General features: G+C 41.6%; 1 protein-coding gene across 1 annotated transcript in view; it reads left to right on the plus strand.

Annotated features, from left to right (window-relative positions):
- The first annotated feature begins 667 nt into the window (after nt 1-667).
- Nucleotides 668-24,680, plus strand: part of Oxr1 (oxidation resistance 1) — a 375,562-nt gene continuing 351,549 nt past the window's right edge. Inside the window, exon 1 of the mRNA XM_085679009.2 lies at nt 668-685. The gene's annotated coding sequence lies outside the window, so the exon portion shown is untranslated. The remainder of the gene's footprint in view (nt 686-24,680) is intronic.

Genomic DNA, 24,680 nt, shown 5'->3' on the forward strand with positions numbered 1-24,680 from the left:
ATGTCACCCCTTGTTCAGGTCTCTGTATTTTACCCGCCTTCCCTCGTTTTTCGTTCTAATTGCAATAAAAATCAACATAAAAACTTTTTCCTCCTCTCGGCAAGTCAGTAGCAGAGAAGCCTCTTCAGGATTTTAGAGCATTTTCCCTCAGTGTCTCTGGCTGCTGGGCAGCTCTGGGTTGGGGGTGCCATACCCGGCAGCTTGGGGCTGAGACTGGGCTCTGGCTACACCGGCAGGTGTCTGTTCTCGGGGCACAGTAGGACGCCAGCTCCCGGAGCCCGAGAGCCCGCGGCGGGGACGCGCGGCGAGGGGGTGCGCTGGCAGCGGGTGGCTTCCTTCCGCAGGAGCTATTTTTAGCAAGCGCCTCGCCCCCCTCTTCCCGGGGCCGCCGGCGTGGTCGCCTCCAGCTCGCGGCCGCCGCTCTGCAGCTCGGCGCCGCCTCCCCCGCCGCGACTGGTTCTTGGTAGCTTCCACGCGGGCAGGTCCGGAAACTGAGCATGTCTGCAAGCGCTCGGCAGCCCCGGTGGCGACGGCGGGGGCAGAGCCCGGCTGCGTCAGGCTGAGCGCAGTCCGCGCGCGGCCGCGGGAGCGCAGTGCCAGCGCCGCCCGGCCCTGCCGAGAGGGGCGCACTCGCCGCTGCGGGGCTCGCACCGCTCGCCGCAAGCCCCCTCCCGCCGACCCGCAAGTAAGTTTGTGCGGCTCCTGGGCGCCGGGGTGAGGGCTGGGCGCCGGGAGCAGCCCGGACTGGCGAGCCTGAGGAGAGCCTGGATACCCGGAGAGCGAGAACGGGCAGCCTTCTGCCTCCGGTGCCCGGCGCTTCTCCCAGTCGCTGGGCAGGTTGTGAGCGCTGGGTTACATGGATGCTCTAGCAAAGGCGACGGTGAGGAGACCCGGAGGGCAGAGTGGCTCAGGTGTCAGGTGGGGGGCATTCGGGAAGGAAGGACCGCAGGTGAGGGAAGGGACCCGCAGGCCAGGAGCCGACCAGTGCCGGATAGGGAAGGGAAGGTTTGGGGCGCAAGAACCTTCCTGGGAACAGTCAAAAAGGAAAAGTGGGTGTCCCTGGAATGGGGAGAGGGTCAGAGAGCAGAACAGAAGGCCAGTGTGTCCTGAACTAGGATGACAGAAGGGGAAGATAGACGAAAAGTGGGGCGTGTGAAAAGCGGATTTGTACGAGAGCAAAGAACACCAGTGGAAGGGGTCAGTGGGCGCTTGATGGGAGGATGGACTTGGTTGATTTGGGGAGTCAGAGCAATCTTAGCTAGATATGATGGGGAGAGGCAGGTTTGATTCAAGCCTCCCTAGGGAGTGTGTGAGGCAACATGTTGAGAACCGGCGAGTGCATAAAGTGGCCTGGAAAGGGGGGGACGGAAGGTGATGAGGGATTTGGGGCAACTTGAGGAGGGAGCGAGGCAGGGATCATACCGAAGCAGGGGGCTGATGGTAGGTCTGCAAACCTGGGGAAAGAATTGGAGACTACCCAGTGATCCAAGTACCCTTGATTGTGATTAGAAGCGGTCCTCAGAGGTTCCCTTGCAGCCCTCCTCCCTCTCCTACTTGGTTTGGAGGCGCCTAGACTCCCTGGTGGATGTGGACAGAGATGAAGCAGTGGGGAAGGTAGTCACTTTAGGGGAGCCACCAGTGCTCCTCTTACCTGAAATCCGGGTTCATTTTAAGCCATGTGGATCTGGATTTGTGCGTTACAAAGAGGGGGAGTGGTGTTCTAGGCCATGGGAATCCCTAGTCTCATAAGGGTTTGGGGGGGATGTGTGTTTGGGGCTGGGAAGTCAAGCAGAAGTCTGCAGCCTGCAACACGCAGCAGGGATTATACATGCATGCATTTATTTGTAGGTGCATGTTGCCGGTAAGGGATCGTCAGTGTTGCTGTAGTCTGTCTCCAGGACAGTGAGATCCAGGACTCCCTGAGCTGGCCCAGGACAGGGTTCAGGGAAAGGTGCTTCCCCGAGTCTCTTCTGCTTCCTTTCGTTCCTGGACCAGGGATGCCCTTCCATAACCTCTTCCTGGTCACCTTTTATTCGAAACCCGAGGCTGCTCACGTTCCCTATTTCTGTGCTTGGAGGATGCTTCTCAGCCAGGGCTGCTTCCGTCACCTACTCGGGGAAGGAGTCCTAGCAGTGTGTGATGTCAGAGAGGCTCTGGAACCACCGGGCCTTCGTAGAGGATTTGGTCCTCTAGGGTGCATGATTCTCCCTGCGTCCCTTGCAGGTGACAGGATGATGATGACATCTGTGGATACAGCAAGCAAGCGTGTAGCTTCTAACAGACTGGGAGGGGCAGCGGGGGGGGCATGAGAACAGTGAGCATTACTTACCTACTTCTGAAGGGGGAACCTCCTCTCAGTTCCAGGCATGTAAATAGATTACTTAAGAAGGAGAAGACTAGGTTAGTTCAATAGACAATCCAAAATTCTACTGCCAAAAAAAGAAAAAAGAAAAAAATGCTCATTTGATCAGCAAAGCTAAATGAATCAAGAAGGATCTTCAGGTTCCAAGACCTGAAAATGGGGATGAGGAGATGTGTCACCACAACCATGTCTTGTCTTCTCAAGCGCTGCCCAGCTGCCCATGTTTGCTGGTGAGCACGTTTGAAAGCTACAGTGCTAGACCCGGGAATAAAGCTGAAGATGATGCTGGAAGCCTGGGTCATCTGTGGAGGGAAAGGGGGTTCCAGCTGTGGTCTCAGGCTGCTGCTTCCCAGGCTGGGTCTCTGAGATTGTGTGTCATGACCCATATTTTCAGCAGATTAAATGGTGTGTGTGTGTGTGTGTGTGTGTGTGTGTGTGTGTGTGTGTGTGTGTTGGGAGGCGGTGCTCAGATGAAGAGAAGCAAGAACTCAGGGTGTTGAGGAATGGAATGAGCTTTGTTTTGTTTTTGTGGTTTTTGCCCAGTCTTGCCCGCTGTGTAGAGTGGCAGAACACAGAAGACAGGTCTCGTCTAGCGGCCAGGGTGTGCCATCTTACTTCGTTGGCTAGCCCGGACGTGGGGTCACTGTTTGAAAACATGTCTGTTTTTCTAGAGACCTGGGAGGTGAGAAATTTGAATCAGAAAGGTTATGCCGTCATCATTTGCTTCTGTTGCTGAGTCTTCTAACTGATTGCATAGAGAATGGGAAGGTACCATACGTCATTCTTCAGCAGCCGGCTGCTTTTTCTTTCCCTTCAGAATGTAGTTCTAATACAACACAACTGTATGTTTGCCTGAGTTGACTTGGTGGTGGTTGGGGGGGCATCAAGGAGGAGGGAGGGAAGGTTGGACGTGGGTGTTCAACAGAGATAAAGACGGGAGTCCAAAGATCTCAGGAGTGTGAAGGTGAAGACAGGTGAAGGCTTTGTTTGTTTAATGCTAAATTTAGAGTGAAATGAGAAGACCCCTCCTTCCCACACCTTGTATTTGAATACAAAGGGTGGTATGTGCCCTCCGGCTGCTTTCTCATTTCCAGAGTTCTGAAGTCAAAACCTTACTTGACAATTCTCCTGGAGGATCTGCCCTTAAGCCTAGCTAAGCTTCAGCAAACAGTGAGGCCTGCTGCCCTAAGTTAAAGGCATAAAAAAAAAAGGTGTGATGTCTCCCTGAGAATAAAACAAATGTCAGTCAAAGCAGGAGAGAAATCACTTTGTCTCACCCAAGGACGGATATGATTGATAGGCACTTAGAACAGTTTTCCTCAGCTGAGAGCCTTCCCCAAGGCAACCTTGGCACTTTTCAACCTTGGGTGAGGGTGTGATGGGCATTTCACAGGTGATGGTAGGAACTGCTACTCGCATTGGATGGTGAAGTAGACAGTCCCCACGGTTGTGTGATCCTGGATGCCAGTACAGCTTAGTAACCATGGCTTTAGGCATTCCTAGGATTATGAATGGTCCCTTTAAAAATGACCACATGGCATGCCTGGAATACACACAAATGAGTAAGAAAACGGATTTAGGTCTTGAGATCAGAAGTGCATCTCAATAACAAACATTAATTTTCAGAGATGTCACTGCAAAATGGTCCCACATTCCCAAACATTTGTTTTAAAGAAATGAAATCTACTTATTAGCAGAAGTTCATCTCGGCTTTTAGGAAAAGTCTTCTAGGGTTGAAGAGATGGCTCAGAGGTTAAGAGTATGGTCACCCTCACAGAGGAGATGGGTTTGGTTCTTACTCTCAATGGAGGCCCACAACCACATAGAACTCCAGTTCCCGGGGATCTGCTGCCCTCCTGTGGCCACCATGGGCACCAAGCATATACATGGTGCATATACAGGCAACTAAACATGAAACACATAAAATTAATATTAAAAAAAATTATTAAAAAATGTAAACTCGGGATTCATCAAAGGCTGGTTCTATGCATTTGCAATGTGAATTGAGCATACAGTTTTCATGATTACAGAACTCTTCTGCAGTGTGATTCACTGTGTTGCTCATGCTTAGTCACGACATTCCCTATGTTCACTATGTTGCCTTTTAACAAAGAAAATGTTCATTTGTAAATTGAAGTTCACTTAAAATAACAATCAGTACATTTTTCCTTTAGTGAGTAAGTGAACAGAATCAGAGGAAAGGGTGTTAGGTGAAGGCCTATGAACTGTTCGGAGGAGAAACCTTAGCGTTCCACTATCTACCCAGAAGGGTAGGAGATGCAGATACTTTTCCTGTATTTAGTTTCCATGTGAAATTAGCAGAATGGGACTACAAGCTTCTCTATTCACCAGCACAATGCGTTGTCCAGAAAAGCAGAACAATAGCTGGCACCCATTAGTGAAATAAGATCTGGTGCTGTTTCCTCATAGCTTGCATGCAGGACCCGAGAACGTTTAATAGGTAAGAGTTTTGCTGCTATCATGCTTGAGGAAAATACTAGAGAAAGTACAGGTTTACCCAAGGTTCCTGCTGCCTTCCTGGCTTCACTCTCTCACCTCTGTTTATTGTTTGTTGGTTTCATTTAGATTCATTCTGAAGTAGTCATCATTAGAGCTGCTTCCTTCCTCTCTGGTTCTAATAGCCTTGCACACTCAACCTTTAACATCCCTGAGGGACCCTTGTGGAACAGAGACTCCAGGCACCTACCAAGCCCTTAGAGTCCTTGGTAGCCACTCCCTTTCTCCTGTGTGCACAAACAGAAAGCTCTCGCCTCTCTCCTTGTGGAACACAGTTTTGTCTCTTGGAAAACAGTTGTGGGAAAACTCTGTTTTGTTTTCCACAAAGCTAACCTTCATTTCCTTGCTGGTGTTGCTACTGGTTTAACTGGATGGATTGCATGAATTGGTGTTGCAAAGGATAGTTCTTTCCCAAGAAAAACAGCGGAGGAAAATACAACCAGTGAGAGCCACACCGGGCTCGTCGAGGAAGCTATGGTATGAAATGGTGAGATCTACAGCACGAACCAATGAGAATCATATGTATTGATAGAACTCAAAGCTTTTGAGATTTGACAACAGTAGATCTTGTCTATGACTTGAAGTCTTTGGATTTGCAGTAGCCTCTGTCTTGTGCACTATGTCCAGGTTATAAAAGCAAGTCTGTTTAGGATACTGTGTTTTTGCATGTAACAAAATGCATTTATGGAAAGAAACACAAAACTGACTCACTTTTTAAGTATGGATCAGTTGTAGAGATACATAATGATTTTTTTTAAAGAGGCTTCAGAAGAGCCTGAGAGAGATAGAAAGCTAAAGAAACTGCTGAGGAGAAGCTATGGATTTTCAGGGATTGAAGAGACAGTAGGAGAGAGTGAAATTTGAGGTGAGAGGGGTCAGTCTTCGTCTGCTCTTCCTTTCTGTGGGAAATGGTTATTGATTTTGTTTGACACCTGAGTGAGGAGAGATGGCTTTCTTGCACAGACACTTGTTGAATAGATCATACCTGTCCATGTAGAGTTTGTACAAGAAGAACACAGCAGGTACTACTTTTTAAAAGGAAGCAGAATTCCAAGTCAGTTCTGTCCTATGATGCTTGCAGTAGAAGTTTTGAAGCATACATTTTAAAGTATGCGGCATTCTGGTGTACTCTTTGGGATGACCAAATGACTGAAAATTGAGCACATTTTTTTCTTCTATTTTGGGACTAACCCATAGATAATATCTACATTTAAAATCCTCACAATATGTTGGATGTAGTTTTCAAGAGGCAGTGAGATAGGAGGGCAACCCCTTTGCCTGTGGAAGCAAACACGCTGCCTGCTGACCTGTCAATCATTGCCCCAGCTGCAAGAGGGGGAGCATGAGAGGTGGGGAGGTTTTCAAGCAGTGTGTGTTGCCCTCGGTGAATTGAAGAACATCACCAACCAAAGTTTGAAGTTAGTGCTGTAGCAAAGGTGAAGAGAGTTTCTGTTTTAAATTCCGCTTGAGTTTATCATTGTTAAGGCTGATAGGTAACAACTTATGGAAGATGAACCTTTAGTTGTGGAAGATTTTTACCTTTGTAAATGCTTATTCATTACAAGGAGCTAGGAGGCTGACCCACCTCCCTAGGCCTTCACCCTTCATTGGACTGTGTCTTTACTATCTGCAGAATATTCAGAGTGTGGTGTTGTGTGCTCTCAGACTGTCTTCTAAGTTTGGGACTGAGAGTTCCTCTGGCCTTTTAAAGAGGTAAAAAGCCTGCCCTATTCATCACTGAGAGCACAGTGGCTGTTGTTGACAGCAGCCTCTTTTATGTAAGGATGTATGCCCTTGGCATTTGTCTTCACCATCAGTCACTAAAAAAACCACAGAACTCTGCCTCCTGGGCTGTGAAGCCTGATTTAAACAATTTTGATGTGAACAACTGTGTTGTGACCAGACTAATAGATGAACTAGAGTATTACCTACCCATTTCCAGGGAACGAGGTACAGGGCTGAGGTTGGTCTAGAGCTTCCTCGCAAATTGAAACCCGGAAGTTCTTATCAGTTTGACTTGGAGTAAGTGTTATTCTTCATGGAACTTCAGCCTCTTCATCTTTTAGTGAGAAATGGTTATATTTTTCACTCTTTGGACTTGGTAACAGTGTTAGAGGTGATGATCAAAATGACCAAGGGCCTTCTTGTTTCATCTTCTTTGCAATGAATGTGGTGCTTTAGGTAATGATGCCTACCTCAAAACAAATGTGAAACTGTGGATAATATTTAGTTAGGGTATTTTTATTTGAAGAGTGAAGACTGGCTCTAGTTGATAGTTTGAGTGTTGTGGTTATAGTGCTTTAAAAATTGATTCAGTGGCACCAGGTGGTGGTGGCACAGGGCTTTAATCCCAGCACATGGGAAGCAGAGGCAGGTGGATCTCTGAGTTTGAGGCTAACCTTGTTTACAGAGTGAGTTCCAGGACAGCCTGAGCTACACAGAGAAACCCTGTCAAAACAAAAACTACAACAACAACAACTACTACTAATAGTAATAATAAAAATAAAAGAACTGGTTCAGTGTCCTTGCATTGTGCATTCTTGAAGAGTTTCAGGTTTTAAAGATGCAAATTTGTTAGAGCTATCTTGTTGGAACTGTGTATTCACTTCCTGGGTCACGATTAAAATATAGCAAGTTCTACTACATTTTAGTGGATTTAACTATATTAAATGTAGGCAGAGACTGAGCTTGCTTTTCTGACTGCCCAAACACAAATAATCACACAAAACTTTATTAATTGTAGCATTGTTTAGCCAATTGCTTAGGTGCCTTTCTAGCTAGCCCTTACATCTTAAATTAACCTATTTATATTAATCTGTGTTATCATCATGAGACTGTGGCTTATTGGTAAGAATCTGGTGTCTGTCTTCTGTAGCTACATGGCATCTCCCTGTTTTGCCTACTCTCTATATATCTCTGTTCAGATTTCCCACCTGTTTTTACTCTGCTAAGCTATTGACTGAAACAGCTTTATTCATCAACCAATAAAAGCAACACATATATAGAAGGACATCCCACATCATCTTCCCTTTTCTGTCTAAAAAAATAAAAGTTTTAATTTTAACATAAAAAAATTACATATAACAAAGCAGGTATAAGGCAAGAATTACACTTACAGTATTTAATCTATTTGTATTTGGAAAGTTTCATATCTAATTTATCTTTTATCATAACTAAGGAAAACTATAGCTTGATCTGTCTTCAAGTCTTCAAAGACCCCAGAAAGATATAATATTACCTAAGTAAACAGGAAGTGCATTGTAAGCAACTTCCAAAGTTCTAGAATTGACAGAGACATATTGCTGCCTGGACAGTCACCCAAAGTTCTTCTGTAACATTGGGGAATCCATCTTCACCCTACAGAGCCCATAGTATCCAGCAGACTTTTTTTGTGAAGCAGGACAGTTCGAAAAACTGTTTTGCCTATATTGGCAGTTTGTCAGTCACTTTCTTCTGTATCCTGCAGAATGTCTGGCAGACTCTTTCATGAAGCAGGAGCCTGAAGGACCATCCCATCTTTTGGAAAGTTTAGAAGTCACTTTTCTGTGGGTCCTGCATATTTGTTTTATATAGCATACCATCAAGCAGTCCAGGTATGAGCAGTTTCTTGGTCAAATGGCTAACAGCCTCCATAGGGAACCTCTTTGATGTCCATCATTCTCTTGAAGTAGATTGGTGCTACCAGAACCAGATATATCTAACTGTCAAAAAAGTCTTAAAACATTTTAAATGTCATATTCTCTACATATTTGAAGCATTGAAGATTATCTATCAAATTGAAATATATCTCTATATATCTAGAAAACCTAACTAACATAATTAAATTTTGGTTATTACAGGTGATTATCTATTAATCTGTAATTTTAAATTATGCATTCTATTTTTAAATGAACTGTATAAACATAATACCTTAAACGAGAGCAGAAATACATATGCACAGTTTAAATAAAGCAACCTTAAATGTGTATCAATAGACCAAGATACATACCAATGCAAAATATTCATCTCTATATCACATCTTTTCCCCACTTTTTTAAGAGAGAAAATGACTGTGACCACTAATCACTTATGATCACCCCTTTAATTTAAAACAAACATGTGTAAAAATCATCTTGAGATTTTGGGCATAGTTTTCTCCAAACTACTTCCTGCTGTTTATATTTTTAGGGTTCACAAAGTCCTTTCATGGGCTCTTGTTCCATCAAACCACATTAGCCACAGGTTCTCATCTTCTGTGGAAACAAAAGCAGATCCTCTTTTCCAAGGTAACATATCCTTAGACCCAAATTTTGAAGTTAGGATACCTTTAAAATATATATGTTGGTTTAGCTTAGCAACTCCCAGAATCAAATATTTCTCTGTAGTCAAAAAATTAAAAGAAAACACAATAATATACATAACCCAGACTCTGTGTATTTTCCATCTTTATGTGGCTTATTTTTCTTTACTTCTTTAATCTATGACTGTACTCTTTTATATTACTTTTAATATCTCTTTAAAGACTTTGTTTTACCTGTACTTTTTTTTCTTCTCTCTCCCAAGCTTACATATATTTTTTAAACATTTTTTTGTCTCACTTAGAGGACTTTTATTTCTGAATCTGTCCTATTGCGTATCTAAAATCCTTTTATGACAAGGAGCATTTAAAAATGGTAAATAGTATGGTTGCAGAATTCCTGGATGCTGGCTCCACCGCTCTTGGCCTTTCAGTATGATGGAAGTATGTTTACTCCAAGCTCTGGGACTGCTAGGTGGTAACCATGCTCACCAACTCAGCTCTGGGAAGCACTATGCAGCACATAAACCCTTTTTGCCTGAGCAAAAACTAAATCTGCCATGCTGCATGCTGCATGGCCTGGATATGTCTCTATGTATGGCAGTGAAAATCTTCCATACTTTCCTACCTGTGCATGCCTAGCAGACCTGATTTAACTGCTTGCTTCTGAGCAGCAAGCATCCTCTCAACTATCTTCATCCTAACCTCAAGAGGACATACAAGTACCTGGACCCAAGGTGTCTGACTGGCCATATGGGTTAACCCCACATTGGGCACCATTTTGTAGGTGGAGACTGTGCTTGCTTTTCCAGCCACCCATACCCAATTAATCAAACAAAACTATATTAATTACAGCACTGTTTGGCCAATGGCTTGGGTGTCTTTATATGTAGCTTTTACATCCTAAATTAGCCCATTTCTTTTATTACCAAGAGGCTGTGGCTTACCAGGCTAGGTGTTGGCATCTTTCTCCTTTGACAGCTACATGGGGTGTCCTTGATTCGTCTCTCTCTCTCTCTCTCTCTCTCTCTCTCTCTCTCTCTCTCTCTCTCTGTTTGGATTTCCCACCTGGGTTTACTCTGCTAAGCCATTGGTCAAAACAGCTTTATTCATCAACCAATAAAAGCAACATATACAGAAGGACCTCCCACATCAACTGAAATAAAGCAAGTCCCACATCATTAATGATGGTATATTTCTAGTGATTGTTCTGGAGTTACAAGATAAATGGAACCAGGGACCATCTGTTCTCTTCCCTGAGTAAACAGCACTACACTGTGTGGTTAGGCACAACACTAAATATAGACGCATTAATCAAATAGGCTAATACTTTTCTTTCATGAGACACTTGCTAGCTTCACTTCACCATTTCTTGATAACAGTCAGGGGATGAAGTCATTATGTAAACTATGAGCTAACACAATAATCTCTCCCTTGACCCTGGGCCCACTTGGCCTTCAGCATTGCCTCTGTGCACCAAATTGCAGTAGACATAAGGTTACCACAATGCAAGAGCATGCACAAGTATGTCCAGCTAGCTAATGTCCCTCAAAGGTTAATTTGTTAGGTCTGCTTTATACATTTAAAAAACTCACCTCCAAGTGGGTCTGTTATATATATAAAGTAGAGAAAAAGCTTGTCAGTTGCAGCTGTTTTCTAAGATAAATCATGGTATAACATTTTGAATTAATATATTAATGGACTCAAGCATCTACCTCTCATCTATTTTTAACCCTTTGCATAGATCACATTGACAGGATGTCATGAGTATATGTCACACATTCAGCAGAAGGTTGACCATGATAAATGACTTCTAGTAAAATAAAAAATATTTTCTTCTGTTTTCATTTGTCCAAATGATTTAGTCATATAAATAAATATAGTAGCCTTATTTTGAAGTGTTTCCAAATGAGATAGTAAAATGACATTTCTTTGCATTTTTAAAGTTAGTGTTGAGTCCACTAGGCCACTGCAAAGGTGGCCTACTTGGGGATTATTATACCCATTGAATTTTTCCAGCAGAGGTTCCAACAATGAGGGGCGAGATATTTAACAGATAGCTTAGGCTAGGCATGTAGCTCAGTGTTAGCATGTGTGTCTTTCACCTATATAAGGCTTCATTTCTACTCTCCAGCACCAGCAAAATAAATAAACAAATACATATTTCTTATTTGGAAAACTACAGAAATCACCAATGCATTTATTACCTGTTTAATCATTTTGAAATCTTAAATTCTTATGAAGCTCAAGGCAGCTATTCTTTTATTTATTTATTCATTCATCTATTTATTTATTTATTGAGACAGGGATTCTTTGTATTCTCTGGCTGCCCTGGAACTCTCTCTGTAGACCAGGCTGACCTCAAACTCATAGAGAACTCTGCTTCCTGAGTTCTGGAATTAGAGGTATGCACCACCATTACCTGGCAATACTTTTGTATAACTATTGTATTTTTTTATTTTTGTTTTATTTTTAAAACAATCTTATTTTACATACCAATCCCAGTTCCCTCTCTCTTCAATCCTCCCACTCTTTCCACCTTCTCACCACCCCACCCCACCCCCCAACTACTCCTCAGACAGGGTGAGGCCTCCCATGGGGAGTCAACAAAGTCTATTGCATCTCTTGACACAACCAAGGCCACCGCCACCCCCCACCCCCGTATGTAAGCTGAGCAAGGTATCCCTCCATAGTCAATGGGCTCCAATGCACTATGTGTAGAAACTGGTTCCATTGCTAGTGGTCCCACCAACTACCTATGCCACATAACTGTCACCATTATTCAAAGGACCTAGATTGATCTTATGCTGGCTCCTCAGCTTGTCAGTTCTGGAGTCAGTGAGCTTCCATTAGTTTGAGTATGGCAGTTTCTCAAAAAAAAAAAATTGGAAATTGATCTACCCCAAGACACAGCAATCCCACACCTGGGCATATATCTAAAGGATACAGACTCATACCACAAAGATGATTGCTCAACTATGTTTATAGCAGCATTAATTTGTATAGCTAGAACCTAAAAACAACCTAGATGCCCCTCAACCAAAGAATGGATTAACTAATATGTAATTAAAGTGATATTTTAATGTGATACTCTTTCCAGCATGTTCTTTCATATTTTTTAAATTAGAAATCCTGTTGGGGACTGTTCAACAGAGAAAGCAGGAAGCCATTTAAATGATGAGGATCTCATTTTTTGTTACCTGAAATGAGAAGTTAGTCTCTAACATGGAAAGAATCTGTTTCACTGAATTATGACCTCAAATCTTTTCTATTCTGAGCTATCTTTAATGCATTCTATTTTTATTTTTGAAAAATCTAGTACTTAAGTCAAGAAGATGCCAATGGAAAACATAAAAGTTGAATAGTGACAGTCATTGATTTCTAGGAAAATCAGACAAAAAAAATCACTTGGATGACATTATTCATTACATTATACATTGGGTCTTACATTCCAGCACTATGTTGTAAGAAGGCCGCTTTTTCATTTCCCAGCTTCCCAAAATAATCACACAGAAACTATATTATATAAATCACTGCTTGGCCCATTAGCTCTAGCTTCTTATTTGCTAACTCTTACATCTTATTTTAACCCATCTCCATTAATCTCTGTATCACCACAAGGTTGTGGCCTACCAGCAAAGTTTCAACACATCTGTCTCTGGTGATGACTCCATGGCTTCTCTTTGACTCTGCCTTTCCAAGCTTTCTCAGGTTTTACGTGGATGGAGTCAGCACATGTAACAGTGCCAATTTATTGTAAGAAGGCTACTTGTTCATTTCCCAGCCACCCAGACTCTTGAAATAATCACACAGAAACTATATTATTTAAATCACTGCTTGGCCCATTAGCTCTAGCTTCTTATTGTCTAACTCTTATATCTTAATTTAACCCATCTCCATTAACCTGTGCATCACCACAAGGTTGTGGCTTACCAGAAAAGTTTCAGCACGTCTGTCTTCGGCAGCAGCTCTATGGCTTCTCTCTGATTTCTCCTCCTTTCTCCCAGCATTCAGTTCAACTTTCCCTGCCTAGCTCTACTCTACCCTATCATGCAAAGCCAGTTGTCTTTATTAACCAATCATATTCACAGCATACATAGGGGAATCCCACATCAACACTGGATACACATCATGCTTGTCATTGAATATTGTAAGAATTTTTCTTTGGTAATGGAGTTGATAAATTATTTTTGTTAGCCTTAATGGAGGTAAGAATTAAAGGAGTTTGGCATGCTTTATGGGAAATTATGCATTAATTTCCTTTGGGTTATGAATCCTTGGATCAAAACACATAGCTTTGCTAAGATGACAATGGATACATTATAGAGTCTCTACAGGGACAAGTTTTGAGTCAGTCATTTATGTTATTTGGGGGAAGAAAGAAAGGAAATATTATAATCTGTAAATTACTTAAGTAAACCAAATAGAGAATAGATTATGGTTAGTTTAAACAGAAAAGCACTCATAAACCCCTTGTGGTGGAGATCATGGAATTGAAAGAAAAGATGAAGACACTCTTGGCAAGGGTAGGACCCCATGGCAGGGATGGATGAGTTCTAACTGTTTATCGTCATTGAGTCTCTACCTTCAAGACAGAATCCAAAGAGATGAGATGGGCCAAGGAGATTCTGGATGCAGATCCTTGCTTCAATGGTAAATTTACATGAAGGGAAGGGAAAAACAAAGACATGGACTACCACCAAAGAAAACCTCCCAAGCAAACGTTGAGTGTGTTATCTTACTAGATGTCTAGAAGACAAAGATATCAGCCATATTGATTCCCTGTGCTCTCCTCTGTATCCCACAGTCTAGAACTAGTGAGCTTCTTAACAAAGAATATTCATTAATCCCTTATACATCCTTATATTTTCTCTCAACTTGCCAATACAATGTATTCCTGGGGAGAGGAATCTAAGGTTGAGTTTTGGATTATTGGACTGTTGCAGAGTGGAGGTATGGATCAAATTTAGAATTTATGTGTGTGCTATTTGAGGAAGAAGGGATAGAAAGATTGAGCGAGAGCTAATAAAAGACTGAGGACTATAGGGCCTCAGACTGAGGCCTCAGCCTGAGGCTGTCTTCCCAAGTGTCTATGCCAGCTATGTTATTTGCTGCCCCTAGCTAGAAGAAACCCAGACACTTATTGTTTCCACAATGAATAAACATGTTTCAGTGGGGCTCCACTAGAATGTTAGTTGGGAATGGAAAAGGAATGTAGAAATTTTACTGGGCTTACCTCTGTACCAGTGGCCACTGAGGAGAACCACAGGGGCCAGAGACATGATGTTTCATGAAGATATGTCACTTTCAGAAAATAGAAAGGCTCAAAAGTAGATCAGGTCATTAAGTGAAAACTGGACTGGCTTAGGTTGGATTATAAGGACAGAATACAAAGCCAGCACTGAGAAACCATAGTTCTAAGGAAAATATCTGAATATGGTCTGACTTATTATTGTTATATGTCAAATACTAAGTACTTGTACATTAGCAATTTCTGTTTTAGAAGCTGAATGCTTCTGTAAACATGTATGCAACTTTTTACCTACTCTGAACTTACATAAATCTTATTGGACATCATTTGAAGTAAAAGGTTCTTTAAGATAACACAAACATCAATCTCAGACAAAAGCTTTTGAATTATAGCTGCCAGGCACAAGTAGAATTCTCTTAGTAAGTAGACATGGGTAGAGAACATGCCTTTTTCTCACTATTTACAAAGCTCTTTGCAGAACTGGGCATTCCACTATGTGGAGCCTGGCTTATAAAACACAGCAGTCTTAGCATATGCATGACTTTGTTACCAATGAATGTCATATGCAGGAGTCTGCAGATATTCTCAACAATCATTTATGCTCATCAGAGTGTTAAAATTATTATTCATGTCACACTACTCTTAAACCCTTTATTTTAGAATATATATATATATATATATATATATATATATATATATATATATATATACACACACACACACCATGCTACAAATTTGTTCTTTTTAATTTGGGTACTTAATTTCTGTTGAAGTTCTGTATAAAACATTCTGTGTGGAAGCTATAGGCTCTAATAATTTCCTAGAGACATGCCAGAGGGAATGGAAGAAAGATTATATGATCTCAACCCTACTCAAAGAACTATGGGGAACTAAAGAATGCTAAACCTGGGGAAAATTGTCCTCCTCAGGGAAGGGCAGACAATTTGTTATTCAATATCAAATGGTTGCCTGAGAACGTGCATACAGGGAACATTATACAGACTGAACAGGCTATATTTAGGAATACTTACATACATACATACATACATGTGTGTAAAAACAACTAATGAAAAAGGGGGTCATGCATTTTAAAGGAAATCCAGGAGGGTTTTAGAGGAGAGTATGGAGAGAGGAAAAAAAGTGGAAATACATTATTATATTATAATCTCAAAAAATAAAAGATACAGAATCTAATCTCTTTCCTTGGCTCCTGGTAAATTCCTTTTGCTATAGATGGCTTGGGGCAGAAAACCAGACCTCCTGAGTGTTTTAACTGATCACACGTGTGCATGATCTGCTGCTTCCCTGTGCCATTCTGTGGGAAGCAGTACTCCTAGAAGGCACACAACATTTTCTAGCAGAGTGGTCATGTTCTGGGCAATCACAGCTTATATATGGATTCTCTATAGATTGTCCTACAATGGGATCAGCACTGCTAAGAATAGGACTCACATATGGGAGCTGCTTACCGTCTTCTCTATCTGGGGTGAGGATTTCCTGCCATCCCACATTGATGGCTCTATTTTCTGGAATCCATGCAGCACAGAGAGACAGTGGTTACAAAGGTCTGTCTAGTAGGTTTAATCTCTCAGGTGTCTGGGACTCTCTATAAGACTGATGTGGATGTTGAATTACATAGATCAAGGATATCCCCCCTCCAGTTTTGGATAAAATATGTATTTCTCTGAACATCCTAAAAGTTAGGTTGGATCTTAGTGAACACATATCCACTTGCTGCAATCTCTATTATTTTTCCTGTGTTCACTTTTAAATTTAGCGATTCTAAGGGCTGTCATGTCCGAAAGAATCACCCAACTGACCTTAATGCCAGCAGAGATAGTCGGCCCTGGGGGCCCAGGCCCCTGAGCAATGGGAAGGGTGCTTCTTCCATGGTTGAAAGCCACAATCATATCCTGCCTATTCTAATGATAGACTTTCTAAGCATCGCCAGATAGCTCTTTTTATATTTGGAGTCTTTAAGAAGGTTTGCTTTTTTTTGAGCGAAATCTGTTTTTATGTAACATGTATTATTGATTTGGTCCCTTTAAACCTCAGAATTATCTAGGAATTTCCTCAAGTGCTAGAATATGCTCTTATTGTGGCCATCTTGTTCTGTACCAGAAATGCAGGTCATAGTGAAATCTGCCAAACCAAAGTACATTTTGGCAGAGATATATTTACCAGAAGACAGAAGTCTTATGCTACTTGGGACATTTTTAAAGACCTTTATCCAGCATCCCCAAATGCACATAGCAACTTTCTCACAATTATCTAGGATTCAGTTATGAGCTAGGCACTCAGTAGGTGCTTTTGAGATATTAAAAGACAAAGTTCATAGCCCCTAACCTTGTGTAAGTAGCATGTGGGGGGAGGCATTAGTTGTCCTTCTTGACTAATGTAATGTCCTAGTATGCGGGGCTGATGATTGTGCTGTGGAAATGAGGGCCCCTGTAGATCCAAAGCTGCTTGGATTAAGTGATGGAGGAGAAGGATGTTCCTGGCAGAAAAAAATATAATGGTATAGCAAGAAAATGAAAGATGGTATGAGTGGCAGGGACAGACATGAGACTGAGACCGATTGGAAGTGGGTAAGCCAATGCCAGAGAGCACAGAATCTTCTAGGTGAGGTAGGGGACTTGGGTCTTTAGAGTAGAAAGCAGCCTGACTAACTCCCTCTATTACCACATGATTTATTGTCTTTATTTCCCAGGAGAATAGCTAGCATTATAGAGTCCAGGCTGTCTAATAAGTGTTTGATGTCCAAGGCGTTATCTTTAAACATTGCAGTCATGGTACACATCCCACCGTGCATGCGTGTTATTACAGGCACGCATTGACTTCTGGGTGGAGCAATACTGACCACAGTGCTGGCATTACTCTCTCTCTCTCTCTCTCTCTCTCTCTCTCTCTCTCTCTGTCTCTCCCTCTCTCCCTCCTTTCTTTCTTTCTTTCCTTTCTTTCTTTCTTTCTTTCTTTGAGATTCTGATCTAAGTGAATCCTAACCACTTATCTTTGTCCTTTGTCTTTCTTGAGAAGTTTCTATTATAAAAATGTTCTGAATTATAAAAATTTTCGTATTTTCTAAAGTTGTTCATGTATTCCCTTGCTAATTTTAGTTGCTGTTGTTTATCTATTTAGGTGGATTTTACTCTAAAAGGCTGGTGGAATTATTGTAATAGAATATGTAATAGAGTAAAATGACTTCCACACAGGCCTGTATTAGGGTTGTTAATATTATACATATTTGAATTGATAAAAATTTGAATAACCCATTTGTATATATCAACATTTGACCAAGACCTGGCCAAGCACTGGTTTGTTTAAGGGCATCCTCAGTCAGTACAAAGAAATTTACTTTTAGATAATTTAAGTAAGGATGTAAACTGCAGTCTGTATTTAGTGTGTGTGTGTGTGTGTGTGTGTGTGTGTGTGTGTGAAAGAGAGAGAGAGAGACAGAAACAATATATTGTTTTCAAAGTAATGCCATCTCTGCTTCATTTGTAGTACTAAATACAAATATTTAGAAATCACTCCAATCTTATATTATTATTCTTGTATTATTCTTACAGAGAATCGATTTTTATTTCTAGGCATTCTGAGGTACTGGTCATTACTGACGGTACTGGTCATTACTGACGGTTCTGTTCTCTAATGCTGCTAACCATGAGCCTGCAGGCTCCCACATATACAGTTTTGGAAGTGCATGCATGCAGGCATGGCTTGCAGTCTTTTTCTTATTCGGGCACTTCCTTTCTAACAAATAGCAGACATATAGAAGTGCAATTATTTTCTAGAGTGGGTGCTTTGGAAGGTACTTCATAAAGAAGTTGAGTGGGTGCCTGGAGCATTTATAGAGAGGTAGTTGTCTGTGTTCTTGGCATCTTTACCAGCAGAATGTCACCAAGATCCTGCCATAGTATGGAAGTTTTGTTCTTCAGAGGGTCCTTTTCTGATAATGAACCTCTATGTGAATGTGTCTTTAATCTACGAAACCTTCATTTGTGGATGGCTTTGGTCCATATCAACCTGTTCAGTCCACTGGTTGATGCGAGGTGACATGAGCCCTTGGCATCTGTTACCAAGGGCTGCACATGCTATCTAACAAGCCGCTGTGTTTTCACTTCTAGTTATATGTGACTGGTCTAAAGGTACTTGTTGACCTAATTGGAAAGATGATGAGGGAACAATCCCGAGAGTGGTCGGACACTAAAGGATGCTTGCTTCATCATGGGATTTTCAGAGTGGTCAGGATTCTTTCTAGAGGCCTTGGTCATCTTTGTTACCAAATGGAGAAAGCTGATCAAGGATACCCGGAACATGTAAAGGCACACATTCCCTGCTTGGGCCACCTTACCCGAAGCTGCTGTGACTCCTGGATGTTGTGGCTGCATAGACACATTATTTTCCGTTTCTCTTTAAGCTGAATTGAGTTGTGTTTTGTTCCTGTCACTGAAAGGAACTATGGATGCTGTCCCTAAACAAACTGTCCTATGCTGAGAGGGCAGCAGGAAGGAGAAGCGTCTGGGGATGTCATCTGGCCTAGCCGTGGAAAGTGGGGAAATTTCTCTTGCTTTGAATCAGGAAGAGTTTTGAACGAGAGATCAAAGGGTAAGAGCATGTGTTCTGCTGCAGTTTTTTTTTAAGTCATCCTAAGACGCTTTAGCAAAAGCGTATCTTTTTGTATCTTCTGAGGTACAGATCCTAGATTGCCTCTGATAAGGAAAGGAGACACTGTTGCCATGCATTACAGAAACAAACACAAGTGATCACTAGCTGCATCCTAGCTACAGCCTTGCTGTTTGAAATCCATGGATACACTTGGCTCCTTTGTTCTGTATTTGGTTTTATCATGAGGCATTCTAGGTCTTTCGTTCAACAAATAAGATATTATAACCCTGATAATGGCTCCTAACTTGGATAAAAAGATTAGAAGGAAAGGCAGTAAAATAATAAGAGGCAGATTATTTTTGTCGACCCTGTATTTCTAGTTACTCAGCAATAAAAAGCCATTTATGCTCTCATTTGGACACTGAATAGAGAAAAAATATGAGTCATTCATTTCTGATGCAAAATCCTGCCATAGTTTCATTCCATTTGGTATCCTAAGCCTCAGCTTCTGACAGGCTCTTGCTTTGAGGAGGGAAGGGAAGATACACCGTATGATCATGGAAAGTAGTGTTTCAAGTATCCTGTGTGAGAAAACGGGGGAATTACAATGTTGTCTTCCTCATCTGCCTGTGAACTGTTCAGAGACCTCCAGTGGGTGCTTCAGACTGGAGCATTATACAGACTGTATTGTTTTCTTTCTTCTTCCCCTTGGTCCCCATCCTTCTCCTTCCCCTTTTCTCCTCATCCTTTTCCTCCTTCTCCCTTTCCTTCTTCTCTTCCTCCGACTGACACCCCTCCGGCTCTCCACTAAGATAGGGTAGAGTTATTTTGTCTAAGCATTCTTCCACTTCATAACTCTCCTGCCTCAACCTCTGAGTGCTGAGATCACAGGCATATGCTATTACACACGGCCCAGCACTTCAGTATATATGTATAGATCTGAAAAAGTTCACTTTAGAAATTGACACAGTAAAAGATTGAGAAGAATAATAGTAAAATATAATTGTAACCTGTAATGAAAGTGAAGGGAGTCTTAAAGAAATGTTCTATATTCTACTTCCAGACATTGGCCAACTGTTGACTAAAAACGTAGAAACGAAATTGAGAATATAGGTATGTGTGCTCTCAAGATATTTCTGGCACAAATTTATAACTAGTGGCTGGCTTTTAACTATTTCTTCTAGAAGAGAGAATGAAAATTTGCATAAGTTGGGACTCTTTGTGGCTAAAAGCAGTCTGGGGTGTGTAGGCTATGATTAAGAGTCATTTTATCTTAGACTAATGCTTGTTCTTATGGATAATTTCTGCTAAGAAGTGTAATAAGAGAACAACTTACCTAAAAATAGATGCTGGTTACTAAGCCATAATAAGAAGTGAGCTGCATTATGTCTTCCGGTGACCACGTAACCCAGTCTTTCAATATGTGTTACAGACAGTGTCCAAGCCTGGAGAGAAAAATGACGTTAACCCTGTTTTCCAGAAGATCTCAAAACACCACCATAAAGGAAAACTGGTTTCTTTCTCAGGTGCATTAGTGGGAAAACCATTCCATTTAAATAGTACCCACGAAGGACATCATGAGTGATTCTATGTACATAGCGTGGTACTCAACAGCATTTAGTGAAGCAAAGGCGTAATGAAAGAAGGCGACAAGCCAGCAAAGCAGGAGACTGTTGAATGGACAATATCAACGTTCGTATATACTTTGGAGGCTCTTTCTAGTGCTAGGGCTGTTATCAGTTGCTATCTTAAGTCTGCGTAGCTCACAGAACAGAGCGCCCCCAGCTGCTCCAGCCAGATGGAGTGCTGTCTAGTGTCACATGGGAAGCGGCTGGGAGCTCTGCATGCGTACAGTAGCGTGCCTTGCACATTTAGGCCCGACTTTCTCCTAAGTTCTTCCACCAACAGAAAGTTGTAATGATGTGTTGTTGTTTTCATGGACGTGTAGAATGCCTGTGCGGCTGGATGGAAACTTTGAGGGCGGGCCATGCAAGCAGATGGGGGTCTTGGGCAGTGAGTGCTTTAGAGTAGACCACTGGCATGATAGTATTCAAGCTGGGAAGAGCCACCAGGGCCAAGCCTTTAGGAGGCTGGCTGAAATTCCAGTCAACGATGCAGCCGCAGCTTCAGATGAACATTTTTAATATTTGTTTTCTTCATTTTAATCTTTTGTGCTATAGGATTTCTATTTTTCCCACATTTAAACCATCCGGTCCTCCACCTTTTCCTATTACCCCATTTGTTTATGTATATATATATATATATATATATATATATATATATACATATATGTGTGTGTGTATCAACTGACAACTGAATCTGAGAGTTAACAAATTTGAGAATATATATATATATATATATATATGCAAGTAAATATGTAAATGCATTTAGTATTGGTCTTACATATATGTTTTTAAGACTGACCACTTGGTATTGGATACGAAATTAGGGAGCTCACTCCGGGAAAAGCTTATTCTCCAGCTCTCTGCATTCTTGTTAAATTTCCCCATCTATGTGGTCATATCAACTGGTATTGTAATTGTTTAGGTATTATTTAGGCAACCAGATTGTTGGGATTTAATGGGTGCAGCATCTGATATATATTATATATGTATATATACACATATATGTATATATCTATATCTATGCACATATAAACATATGTATGCATCTGTTATATATATCTGCACAGACATGTACACACATATATATCATATGTATGTATATATATATATATATATCACTGTCTTGTAACAGACATCCTGGTCCTTTTTAATTTTTAAATAATTATGATACTGTGTTTCTTAGCCATGTGTATTAAATGATAGCAGCCGTGGGACATTTCAGTGCCTGACTCATGATAGAACAATGTTTTCATATGATTTAAGATCGATCTAGTGATTTCTTCTACTTGCTTGTTTAGCATCATCTGAAGTTTACATCTGACATTTGGCAAGAATCCTTGAACTCTGGAGACTTGACTGCTTTAGCAGCTAACCACTGATCTTCTAATGATTCTAGGTTTCTCGCTTAGTCAGAGCACGTAAAGTGTCCCTAAGGGTTTTTTTGTTTCTTTGTTTGTGTGTGTGTATGTATATGTTTTTAAATTTTGCTTTTTCTGAGCATCTGTCTTAGGGTTTTATTGCTGGGAAGAGACACAATGACCACAGCAACTCTTATTTAAAAAACAACAACAACAACAATATTTAATTGGGACTGGCTTACATACAGTTCAGAGGTTTAATCCATTGTCACCATGGTGGGAAGCATTGTGGAACACAGGCAGACATGGTGCTGGAGAGGAACTAAGAAGCTGAGAGTTCTGCATTTAAATTGACTGATAGAAGAGAGAGAGAGAGAGAGAGAGAGAGAGAGAGAGAGAGAGAGAGAGAGAGAGAGAGAGAGCGCCATACTGGGCGTGGCTTGAGCTTTAGAAACTTCAAAGCCTGTCCCTAGTGACACGCTTACTCCAACAAGGCCACGCCTCCTTATATCACCAATCCCTATTAGCCTATGGGAGCCATTTTCATTCAAACGACCACAGCATCTGTAATATCAAAAGTACCTGGTGCCATAACCCAAGATATCTCTAGAGACAGAGTGATGGGGGAGACATTGGTCTTGCCCTTAGGGAAGAGTAAAGTGAAATATGGCCAATTTCATATTGCACACACTCCCACAGGTTAGAGAAGAATGTAAAGCAGAGCTTCCTCTCTGAGGAGTGAATCACAGCACCTAGCTGGAAACCTCATAGCCTAAAGGTCCTCTCACGTGGCCCTGTCATGGCTGCTGTTTCTAGTGACAGTCCCCAGAGGTGCTGCTTTCATCCGTTCTCTTAGTTCTTGTTCCCATAGCTATACCAGCCGGCAGGGAAGGTTCCAAACAGTGGCAGCTTCAAAGCATAGCTGCGACTGCAGTCTCCTGCAGGATGTTTCAGTGGGCACCCCATACAGACTCTCCTAAGAGTATACCCAGCCGTTCGGCATTGTTCTCCCAGCCCCACTTCAATTTCCTTTCTTTTTCTTTTTTCTTTTTGCCTTGACGTGGCCAATGCCCTCGGTCAAGTTCCACCTAACTGAGATGGGTTCCTTGACCATATCTATCCTATTGCTGGTCCTAAATAAGTCCTATTGCTGGCAGAAATAAGGACTTAATGGTTTCCCCAAGCTTCTCCAGTCAACGATGATGTTGATAATGGGAATAAGGGTATGGATGCCATCGCTGATATTGACTAGTGACGAAAGACCCTCTGTCCTATTGGCTGTCCTCTGTCAACTACAGAAAAGGGATATCATTACTATCCCATTGTATACATGAGTAAGCCAAGAAAGAAATCTTATCTCTCAATATTTCCAGTTTCTGTCTTCTACTAGGGAAGGACTATGAAGCCAACCCCATATAGAAAGGTGTTTGTTCATTTAGCATCCTATGACGGACTAAACATATTGATGAGCTGGGTTGTCCAGATGACTGGAAACCACCATTCACATGGTTTGTCACATGGTTTGTCACATTCAGACAAAACACTCTCTGCACAGTGTGCTGTCCTTGGACTAGCAGTGGATATGTGTTTTATTGGCATTGGGTTGAAGGTTAAAGGCTGAGGCCAGTTAAATGAGGGAAAGATAACACTGAGACAGGAGGAAGACAAGTTCAGGTTTAGCTTCTCACCCACCAGAGTGGGTGAGAAATAGTGGCTGGCTTTCTGTGTTCTTATTTGGACCGGAGTTGCTAACAGGCACAGTGTTGGCCTTGTTTTTCTTGGAAAAAAATATTCTGAGCCTATGAAAGGATGATAAATGATGACTCCGGTCGGTTTCTTCCCTAGGATTCGGAAACACCAGCACCTGAATTTGCCGCGGGCCTCTTCCGCAGGATTTCATTTCTTCCTTCTAAAGACCTAATGAGGTCGATTCTACTGTTATTACCCACACAGCAACTTGTGTAATCTTTGAAACTGATATCTTCACTATTGATATGTAAATCAAGTCTCTTGATGGGGAACGCGTGAAATAAATGGACTTTGAGGTTTTAATTTCATATTTTCTTTGACAAAGTATAATATGCTATGATTTAGGTTAGATAATTTTCTTAATGGCAGGGCATCACCACTTATTAATTATTTGCCACTAGCCACTTCATGTAGATTGTTGTTTTTATCAAACATATGATTCACTGTGAACATTGGTGAGGATGCTTTTTCACAGGTGCCCAATTCTTTGCCTAAAATACCTTGGGAAGAGAATGTGGACCAGTCTATAAGATGAAAGAAATGAAAATGACAAAAATCAAATGAATACAGAGGTTTAACACGGAGATGAGCTTTAACAAGCTATTGCCTTGGCCAGTATAGAAAATCGATCATTGGCAAAGGCAAGATCCAGAAAGGGACCACTTATAGGCTTTGCAAACAAATCTTGCAGTTTATATGATTAGTAAGCAATAAAATATTTTCCTATAACAAATAGGAGTTGCTTCTCTGCCTCTATCAGATTTGCTGTTGTTTACTGACGCATTTCAAACAGGGTTTGGGGGAAATTAGTCCTGAAAGAAGGAATCAGTCATGATCAATGACTTGATGCTTCTGCCCCTGAACTACCTATGTCTTCTGCTTTCTCCCTGTTTTAAGAAGTAAGTGGAGTGGATCCAAAATGACGCAAAGGCGA

The sequence above is a fragment of the Myodes glareolus genome, chromosome 19, assembly GCF_982192425.1.
Source record: "Myodes glareolus chromosome 19, mMyoGla1.1, whole genome shotgun sequence".
In the NCBI taxonomy this organism is placed as follows: domain Eukaryota; kingdom Metazoa; phylum Chordata; class Mammalia; order Rodentia; family Cricetidae; genus Myodes; species Myodes glareolus.